A 10,377-nucleotide genomic window follows, 5' to 3' on the forward strand; every position below is an offset into this window, starting at 1 on the left:
AAAAGTGAGAATGTAAGAAACAATGAAGAAACAGCAATGTGATTTAGCCACATAGTGTAGGCTGCATGAGACAATATTGACACAGTAAAGAGAAAAGACACAAATGTGGCAGGAGTAGTCAGACAAATTTACAACATAAGAACAGTGCCCAACTAAAGAGTGGGAGACTAAAGAACCTTAACAGGAGGGAAGCTTGGAAAAGCTGTGGAAGATGTGGCAAGACACCAAGGCACGTGTGGACACGTGTGGACACAGAAATGGAATTTGTGGTTTATGTTGAACGTATGTATGTGTGTGTGTTTGTGTGTATACACACACACATTGATTTATAATTTAAGTTTTAATTTTAAGGGTAATATGGAGTGGTTATAGATCTCCTGGTCCTCCACAGTTACCAGAGAAGACCAGGATGTGTTGCATCAGGGAGGTTAATAAAAGGGAAACTTCCCACTTAGGGAGTTCTTTAGCAGCTGCTTAAAGCAGGCTCCTTGTGTCTATGTCTTCACACTACAAGCAGGGGCGGCTCTAGGCACCAGCAAAACAAGCTGGTGCCTAGGGCGGCCAAATCTAGGGGGCGGCAGGCTGCGCCGGCGGACCTGCCGCAGTCATGCCTGCGGGAGGTCCACCGGAGCCCCGGGACGACCGGACCTGCCGCAGGCATGACTGCGGAGGGAGCGCTCGTCCCGTGGCTCGGCTGGACCTCCCGCAGGCATGACTGCGGCAGCTCAAGCGGAGCCGCGGGATCCGCGAACCGTCCGCAGCCGCGGGGGGTCCAGCCGGGCCACGCGGGACCAGCGGACCCTCTGCAGTCATGCCCGCGGGAGGTCCGCTGCTCCCGCGGCTCCGGGGCGCCTCCCGCGCATGACTGCTTGGGGCAGCCAAAACTGTAGAGCCGCCCCTGACTACAAGAATGTTCTTTTAATGTAATCTTTATGTGTAATTATTATTATTGACACCAATAAGATTTTACCACCATTTATTCTTTTATTCCTGCAGCGCCAATACAGCTCTGGAAGAGTGAGCTGGGGTCTCTTCTGGCTTGCACATGATCAACAGAATTGTTAACTAAGTGTCATCTCATGCAGAGTCTTTGTTGCTGGCAATGATATACAAGCTAGAAATACCACAGCTTTGCTTTCAGATGTCAGGCTGAGTTTGCAGAAGTGGCAGTTAGAAAATCATCCTTTTCTTTAGAAGAACTCAGAGAGAGACAATACCAACTGCAAAATGCAATTTTTAGACAGCTACTCTTCATGGGGTTACTTTTCAAAGAAGAACTATTTGTTTTGCCATCCAAGGGCCAGATCCTCAGCTGATGTAAATCAAGGTGGGTCTATTGACTTCAGTGGAACTATGCTGATTTACACCAGCTGAAATGCCTAAATAGGAATGACAATAATAATGCATTTTTATATTGCCTTCTTTCTGAATGTCTCACCCAGGTTTTACAAAGGTATTATCTTTTATCTTTTTTTTTGTTAACAGACGGGGAAAGTGAGGCACAGAGGGATTAAGTGACTTCAAGCTCTCACAGCAAGTCTCTTTCTCTTTCTGCCTAGCTTATTACAGAGGCTACTATGCTGTATTAGTCATGACATAATATTTAGAGAACTTACGTACAGCATTGAATGGCATGCAATATTTTGACATGGATGTTGTGCAGCTCATTTTCGAGTTTCAGCTTTAGCTGACTTTCCAGGCTTTCCTGAATTTAATGCACAATGCAGCAGCTTTGTATGTGAATTGTGCCATGCTTGATGTTTTGCACACCTTCATTCCCCAGGTGGCAGGTTCAGCTGAAGAAGTTATTCAGTATCTTACACAATTAGCCCTGAATGTTTCAATCCAGGTGATTGAAAGTGTGTGTGCAAATCATTCTGCATTCCTCAGGAGGAGCTCTGATTGTAAGTTAATGGCTTTGGATCTGCCTCCCACATTTAGAACTATTCATCTTCATTGCTAAATGATAAGGGTAATACCTGTGCCCTGAAAGATAAAACATCCTTCACATGTACAATGCAAATCAAGTCCATTTGTACATACAAGCTTGTTCTAACCTAGTTTCTCTAGGCAGCTAAGCAACAAATGTCTTTCATTAATAAAAGGGTAATATAACAACACATGATTTCAGTTAGCTGCTTGCAGCTGTGACCACATTTGTAGGTTTTGCTGTTTAATTTCTTCAGAGAACACCTGCATTTGGGTCATATGTCTGGGTGACCCAAAAAGAACAACATACTACTAAAAGTCTTCAGGTCCTTCTGTATGTTTCTGAACACAATTCCTCAACAGTTGCTCCCCAGATAGTAAGCATCAAACCAGCTATCCCCCTTCTCCTGATTTTGTTCCTTTCCTTCAGGCTTTGTTCTCCCACAGATTCAGTAACTTGAACTGATCCTTTATAGAAGTAAGTATATACTTGAGTAAGCTGAGAAAAAAAAGTGATAAGCAAAGTAAATGTAAGCTTCATCCTGTTGTTCCATTGTGTGGGTGACAGATTGCCCAGAAACATCAGCTAGAACAATACATTGCAACTGTATATATTCTGTCAGAGTGCTGAATACAGAATGCCAGTGAGTTCTAAAACATAAATAATTCAGTCTGATCTTTGTCTCTCCTTTCTAGGTGATGGGAAATGAATTGCGGAAGGACTAGTTCCTGAAGTAAGTTTAGAACATTAACACAGCTGCACTTGGTCTTTCACTGTAAAATTATAGCAAGAGTTGCACCTCAGATGGCTTTATATTTGCATTTTTATTAAATATTTATTGTTCCTCTTTCTCCAGGAAACCATTATTTAGTAGACATACTTTTTTTTTTTCACATTCCAGTTTACATGTGCTAGCCCTGGAAATAAATGTACTCTATTATAAAGAATCTTAATCTCCAAGGTTACTCAAGCATTTTATTTCCTGAGGTTTCATCCAATTATCATTTGTTTTAAAACAAAAATAGAGCTAGGAGAAGCAGGGGGAAGCATTAAATGTTAGTGCAAAACAGCAAAATTCATAAGATTGCTGTGAACATATGGTGCTATCCATCTAAGCATCTGAAAGTGCTCAATATATATTAACACATGTAGCGTCTCGCTACTTGTCTGAGTTAGGTGCTGTTAATCCCATTTTACAGATAAGAAAACTAAATCACAGAGAGATGGATGGGGGGAGGTGATTCCACATTCACTTATACCAATTCTGTACCAGTATAAAGCTTCATTCTCTTCTGTGGAATCACTCCAGTGTAAATGACTGGCAAATTAGTCTGGAAGGCCTGAGTTTTCAAAAGTGCTCAGCAGCCACAATATAAGCTAGTTTTTCAGAAGAGCTCAGATTCCATTTACAATTTAACAAAATATTGAACAAAATAAGTGGCCAGATTGTCCAAAGAATTCAACACATTGGTGGTAGGCATCACAAAAGGAGCTATTGGGTCCTGAGCACTTTTGAAAATGTGGCCCTTTTTGGCATCCAAGACAAGACACTCTCAGAGATGTTCATGGTAAATCCTAACAATGATTTTCAAGACATCATACAGAGAAAAATGTCCATGGGCCACAATTCCTCCCTGAATGCCCCTGGGTAGCAACACACTGCTGCTTCCTATGGCTTGTGCCCTAGGGCACAATCTGTGACTCCAGAATTGCCATACTAAGATTTGCAGAACAAACCAAGCTAGACAAATGTCATTCACAACAGAGCAAAATCAAGCCAGCCACTGAGAAATCTCGCTTAAATAATGCACCTCTCTATACTAGCAGAGGAAAATGCTGTAATAAAATCTCAGTCTCAGTTCCTCTATAACAGTCAATATGAAGTTGTCATTCATGTTAACATGGTTATTGACTCCTAGCTCATTTTGCCAGTGTGGTGAAATAGCATTCTGCATCTATCAAACTGTTACATCTCAAAGTAATCACAACCACTTCTTAGGTGCTCTACCAAGAAGTGTCCCAGCAAAGGGGCTGATTATGTAATTAGAGCCAGGCTCTGCTTTCCTTACTCCTGTTGAGTAATAATCAGTGGGGCTCCTCATGAAGTAAGGCACTATTCAGTGTGAGTGCGGATGGCAGAATTTGGCTCCAAATGGATAATAATACTTATCTGGCAGTTACTACTGATAAACGGTGAGTCATTTGACAATAGATTAATATAATACTATTACAATAACTTTTCTGATTTTTCCACCTGTTCTCTTTCCTGCATGTCCAGGTTTGTATATAGCTTGGACAAAAAGTACTTTTGTCATTTGGTTTGAGCAGCTAACAAAAGCTTTGCTACAGCCATAGTTTGCCCAGCACAAACTCTGTTAGTCTATAAGTGCCACAAGACTCTTTGCTGCTTTTACAGACCCAGACTAACACGGCTACCCCTCTGATACCAGCACAACTGGAAGTAACAGGGCTTATTCTGCAGGAGCTCTGTGTGCAGAGCAGTCACAGGACTGGGACTAAAATTAGTGACCAGCACTAAAAAGCAGAGACTGGAAAGTGCTAAGAAGTATGGAAAAAAGCCAGGAATAGACAATATGGAAGATTACAGTGGAGATGGCCAGGAATATTGTAATGTGAAGAGGGGCAGGTGAGACACTGGCAAGACTTGCAGGGCTGCATTGGAGATTAAAGTGAATCATTTGTGTGGTAACTACAGTAAATAAATCTGGTAAGTGAGAGGCAATATCCTGCAGCTGCATGATCTCCGACAGCCTTATTTGCCTTATGTCACCACAATGAGTACAGGTCACCTGCTTTGGAAGTAACACATCCAAAGATCCAGTGCAATTTATATCACAGATTTAATCACAAATGTAAACCCAAATACATTTCCTAAAGATAATGAATTCTGAAAAGGGGGCTGTATGTTGTGTTGCTAGTAGACTTCTCAGCTAGATGTACCCCATGTACTCATTAAACTGCAGTAAGTGTTCTTTTGAAGCCCAGTGATATTTTAACTGCCCTATTAAATCTAAATTAAATGTTTTTTAGACACTTATACTGCTACCACTTGCTCCATCAGGGATTAAGTAAAAGAGCAGCTTTAAAGGAAATCAGGAGTTACCCTATGGTCTGTTTTATAAAGATATTGAAAAGCCACTCCCTGTGGGATATCACCACAGGGGTTCCTAGGCATTGGTATGTGAGTGTTATCACTGATTAAAAAGATGGACTAACACTGAATGGGAGCTGTAAACAAACGTGTCCTTCAAGTGATTGTGGCAAACAAGGCTGGCACTGTGAATGATTGATTTAGTGGCAAGGGCACTGGGCTAGGAGACGATTCAGATGGGTTCTAAGCTTTGTTCTGACACTCATCTCTTCTGTGATCTTGGGCAAGACATTGCAGGTCTCAGTGCCTCTTCTTTCCCTCCTAGCCTTTCTCTGTCTTGTCTATTCAGATTGTAAGCTCTTCTGGGCAAAGTGCCACAGACTATTCAACTGAACTAGGGCAGACTTTTGAGTTCTCCTCATAAATTCCATGTGAAGAACTGAACAAATGCTTAGGATTTACTCCTCCACACTGTTTCAGCCAAAAGTCGGGCACAAGTTGGCTTCATTCATGTTTTGTTATGTATTTGGCTTGTTTGATGCATGCTTTCATGAGCAGTGAAAGAGTTAACGATATTAACATTTAAATGATTACGACTGAGCATCTGAGTTAATTTATTGAGGTGTATGAGTTGTCACTGCATTGTTTATAGTTTGTTTCATAGGTCAGATTTTCTTGGCAACTAATGGAAGCTGAGATACTGAAGCCCATAATTGCAGGTTGAGAGAAGTGCCAGTGGACTGTACTGCCACTCACCTGCTCACATTAAGACCTGTGTCATGTGATAGTGTGGGTTTCTGTTTGGATGCCTCTACAGATGATATGACATTGTATATTTCTGTTCCCTTGCCGAATCGGTGCAGAATCAGATTCTTGTGCAAATATTAGTAATACAAACTTGAAAATTGTTTTCTACAAACATTTATTTACTATTCACTTACAATTACTTGTTTGAAACATTCCAGCCATTAAACATATACACTTGGGATACTGAATGGAGATAACCAAGGAAAGTAGCTTAATGATTAAACAAGTGTTCACAAATAGTTTTTGTGCAGTATTGGCCAAGCTCTAGCAGTGGGTATGAATTATTCAGACTCTCCATAACAAAGTGTACAGGCTGAATAGCGGCTGAAGGATAATTTGGAAATAAAAATAGTGTCTCCCCTAGCTTCTTAATTAAGAAGGTCTGTCATTTATATTTTGGAAGAGTTTTCCAATATTTTCAATATTTAATAAGAGAATCTTTGAAATTATTTGAGCTTAAATCACTCAAGAAGTCTTGACCTTTAACACTTAAATACCAGTTGATTTATTTTTCTATTTATAATGCTCTCAGCAATAAATTTAATGCCAATACAATTATTTAATATTCACAAACGGTTGTAGCTTTAAAGATGTTTCACGTCACTCCATATTCTTGACTTTAATGGAAATTCTTAACTCAGACATTTTATTCACTGGCTGTGTAAGTAAGCCCAGCACTCAGGGCCCATAAAATGCATTGCACGCCATGGTAGATCTTAAGATGTTTGCAGGTGATCAAGAGACAACCCTATGGGTCCTGTTCACTGAAGTGTGGAATGCACTGCTCTGCACAGGGCTAGAATAAGGCCTATCTAATCCTCCAGTCCCATATTCTAGTCCTCAAAATAGGGTGAGACTGAAGTAGCACGTGGGCCTTGGGCTTACTCTACACCAACTGAATTTCACTTTAAGATAAATACCATCTTGGGTGAATTTCTAGAAAATAGTTACTTTGTATAATAACTTGAAGTTCACAAAAGCAAATATTCCTTCAGTTGTTCTGTATATAGTTGATGGCTACCTGGTCTTACATTGAAGAAATGCTTCTGAAAGACTTTATTCACTATATTTCCTTTGTGCATTTTAAATTGGAGATATGAAAGAACTAAAGCACTTGCAAACATATTTGTGTTTTCCTTTCCTTTCTTTTTTTTTCTTTCTAGGAACTTGTATGATAGTGAGTCTTGACATGCCAAGATGAATCTGTATAGACAACCAAGAGGCTAAATTCCCCCAAAGAGTGTTACATACAACAGAGTGCAAAAACTCAATCATTCCCTCATAGCTTATATCTCTCAAAAGGCCATATTGTCCCAGTCCACATAAGTATTGCTTGTCAAAATACAAACTTTTTGTGGACATGGCACTGCATTGTTGAATCTCCCTTATGTTAAAGGGGAGCAGTGGCAGGGAACAGGCTGGGATCATAGCCAAGTATAGTAAAACATATGTATGCCGGAGGAACTCAAGAAATGACATCCGACACCCTGAGGATTTTCTGCCGTACCCAGGAATCCGCTGCCCTTGCAGTTTAAGGTTGGTGTAACCCATATTCTTTAACTGCAGTAAAGTAGAACCTCAGAGTTATAGAAATGGAGGTTGTTCGTATCTCTGAAACATTCATAACTCTGAACAAAATGTTGTTTCAAAAGTTTTCAACTGAACCTTGACTTAATACAGCTTTGAAACTTGACTATGCAGAAGAAAAATGCTGCTTTTAACCATCTTAATTGAAATGAAACAGCACAGAGACAGTTTCCTTACCTGGTCAAATCATTTTTATTAAACTTACCCTTTTTTTAGTAGTTAATGTTTAACACAGTACTGTACTGACCTTTTTTTTATCTCTGCAGCTGCCTGATTTCGTACTTCCGGTTCCAAATGAGGTGTGTGGTTGATGAGTCCGTTCATAACTATGCTGTTCATAACTCTGAGGTTCTATTGTATGTAGTGGTATAAATAGGCTAATAAACAGTGGGTAAGATACATAGTTTCCTGTTTTGGACCAGAACCATCCAGAAATTGGGTGTGATTGTCACGAGGCATGCTCATTAGCTGTTTGAAGCCATGTAAGTGATTTCTGTTGTGGGCAAGCTACCTGACAGGACAGCCATAGTCACTCTCTGAGAATGGAATCAGTAGGAATTCAAGGGGAGGGAGGAAGTTTATAAATAGGAGGAGTGGGCGCCAAACTGGAAACGCAGTGGAACAGTGCAAGAATGAGAAGGATTTGCTGTAAAGAATTGTGTTCCAGGGACTTCACCAGTTATGTTGGATTTAGACTGCAGGCTCCCTCATCCCACTGAAAGAAGAAGATGACTAGACTTGCTGCAGGCTGTGTAAACTGCAACCTGACATTGCAGAGACTCAGGGAAATTTTAAGGAGACTCTGGGATTTTCACTTGTTCCCCAAAGTAAAGGCACTGGTATGCCCATCAGAGGATTTGGGCACCATTCCACAGAGATAAGAAGGGGAAACCTTCCAAGAGAAGAGTCTAAGAGAATCTATGCATGTGCATATATATATTTTGAATTTGTAGTAGTAACCAGAACTAAAACTTGAGGGAAAACTCCTAGAAGTATTATCTTAAAATAGTTGTTGACAATATTCACAATCATTTCATGAACTAGAAATAAACTGTAAAAGCAGCAAAGAGTCTTGTGGTACCTTATAGACTAACAGACGTTTTGGAGCATGAGCTTTCGTGGGTGAATACCCACTTCGTCGGATGGTATTCACCCATGAAAGCTCATGCTCCAAAACGTCTGTTAGTCTATAAGGTGCCACAAGACTCTTTGCTGCTTTTACAGATCCAGACTAACACGGCTACCCCTCTGATACTAGAAATAAACTGTTTTGGTTTTATATATACTGTGATGGGGCAAGGCCAGATGGCTACAGTAAAGTAGTGAGGAACAGGTATGTTAGCCCCAGGCTAAACAAATCCCTAGTACCATGGTAATCAAATGGCAGTTGCTCCAGGTTAATCAAGACACCTGGGGCCAATTAAGATCTTTCTAGAAGGCAGTGGAGATAGCTACATTGGCTTCAGGTGTCCCAGTCAATCAAGGGCTGGCTGGAACTAGTTAAAAGCCTCCCAGTTAGTCAGTGAGATTCATGTGTGAGGAGCTGGGAGCAAGAGGCACAAGGAGCTGAGAGTGAACTACTGGAGGACTAAGGAGTACAAGTGTTATCAGACACCAGGAGGAAGGTCCTGTGGTGAGGCTAAAGGAGGTGTTTGGAGGAGGCCATGGAGAAGTAGCCCAGGGAGCTGTAGCTGTCATGCAGCTGTTACAGGAGGCACTATAGACAGCTGCGATCCACAGGGCCCTGGGCTGGAACCTGAAGTAAAGGGTGGGCCTGGGTTCCCCCCAAACCTCCTGTGTCTGATCAGGAGTTGGGAGGAGTTGACCCAGACTGTGGGTTCCACCAGAGGGGAAGATCACTGAGGTGAGCAAATCCATCAATAAGCGAAGGACCCACCAAGGTAGAGGAGGAACTTTGTCACAATACACAGATAGATTTAGTAATGTTTTTGCTTTTAGACATTGCGTCACTTTTGTTCTTTCAGAGATTTAACTCTTATGATATGGAGAGAGATCAAAGTCCTGAGAAGATTAAACATTAGTCTATACCGTAGCAGAGAGCTAAGGTGAGGTGCAGGAAAAGGGGAAGGAAATATTCTATCTAACATTATTAGCTTAGTGCTTTGATTGTGATGCCTGTAAGGGTATGTCTACACTACAAGACTATTTCGAATCAACTTAAGTCGAATTTGTGGAATCGACCTTATGAAGTCGAATTTGTGTATCCACACTAAATACACTAATTCGACTGTGTGAGTCCACACTAATGGGGCAAGCGTCGACTTTGGAAGCGGTGCACTGTGGGAAGCTATCCCACAGTTCCCGCACTCCCTGCTGCCCATTGGAATTCTGGGATTTCCCCCCAATGCATGCTGGGGGGGAAAACTGTGTCGAGGGTGGTCTTGGGTAACTGTCAGAATTCAACAGTCCCTCCCGCCAGCGGGAAATCAGTTCGCGCACTTTTCCTGTTATAAATGACAGCGCGGACGCCACAGCACTCCACTGCGATCATGGAGCCCGCGGCGAACATCACTGCACTTATGGCCATTGTCAACTCCTCGCACCTTATCGTACACCTCTTCAACAGTCAGATGCTGAGAAATCGGGCGAGGAGGCAACGGCAGCGCGGTGAGGACATGAAGTCTCAGACTGGCACAGACCTGTCAGAAAGCACGGGACACCGCGCCGTGGAGATCATGGTGGCACTGGGTCATGTTCATGCTATAGGATGGCGATTCTGGGCCCGGGAAACAAGCACGGACTGGTGGGACCGCATAGTGTTGCAGGTCTGGGATGAATCACAGTGGCTGCGAAACTTCAGGATGCGTAAGGGCACTTTCCTTGAAGTGTGAGACTTGCTGTCCCCTGCCCTGAAGCGCAAGGACACCCGGATGCGAGCAGCCCTGACAGTGCAGAAGCGAGTGGCCATAGCCCTCTGGAA

At 42.1% G+C, this 10,377-nt stretch overlaps 1 long non-coding RNA gene across 1 annotated transcript; it reads left to right on the plus strand.

The window, feature by feature from the left end:
• Window positions 1–2,366: 2,366 nt before the first annotated feature.
• LOC120400003 lies at window positions 2,367–7,725 on the plus strand. The gene is made up of 4 exons (XR_005595455.1): window positions 2,367–2,407; window positions 2,626–2,663; window positions 7,013–7,385; window positions 7,703–7,725. It is a non-coding gene; the product is annotated as an uncharacterized LOC120400003 (long non-coding RNA).
• Window positions 7,726–10,377: the final 2,652 nt, after the last annotated feature.

The sequence above is a fragment of the Mauremys reevesii genome, linkage group 3 (assembly GCF_016161935.1).
Source record: "Mauremys reevesii isolate NIE-2019 linkage group 3, ASM1616193v1, whole genome shotgun sequence".
Lineage (NCBI taxonomy): Eukaryota > Metazoa > Chordata > Testudines > Geoemydidae > Mauremys > Mauremys reevesii.